Source organism: Sinocyclocheilus grahami, unplaced genomic scaffold (assembly GCF_001515645.1).
Source record: "Sinocyclocheilus grahami isolate Dianchi unplaced genomic scaffold, SAMN03320097.WGS_v1.1 scaffold10629.1, whole genome shotgun sequence".
In the NCBI taxonomy this organism is placed as follows: domain Eukaryota; kingdom Metazoa; phylum Chordata; class Actinopteri; order Cypriniformes; family Cyprinidae; genus Sinocyclocheilus; species Sinocyclocheilus grahami.
Genome location: NW_015513347.1, coordinates 1 through 410, shown reverse-complemented (window position 1 = coordinate 410; position 410 = coordinate 1).

Genomic DNA, 410 nt, shown 5'->3' with positions numbered 1-410 from the left:
TTTTTTCCAACTAGGTACAATAAAGCAGCAATACTGGGGCTTCTGAACATAGCAGTGTGAATGTTTGCGAACTGCCCCTAAAGCCTGGTTCACTTTGAAGTTGAGATCAGTCAACACTTCACGGCACATACAATTTTTCAACAAATAGTTAAGTAACTGGGGCTCACACGCAGAGTTACTTAAAAAGAACCCAAACACATGAATGTGAAATGAGCATTTACCCTCAAAAGTATGTGCCATTGATGGTAGTCTGGTTGTTTTCAGCGACATTTGGCAAGATGAATGGGACACATGGTTGTATGTGTATTAATATTCGATTGAATTTCTTCTTTTTTTGTTAATCACTAGTCACTTTATTTGATTTACTTGTCTGAAGAAACAAAGTTAAGAAACTGTGAGGAAATAAAAAG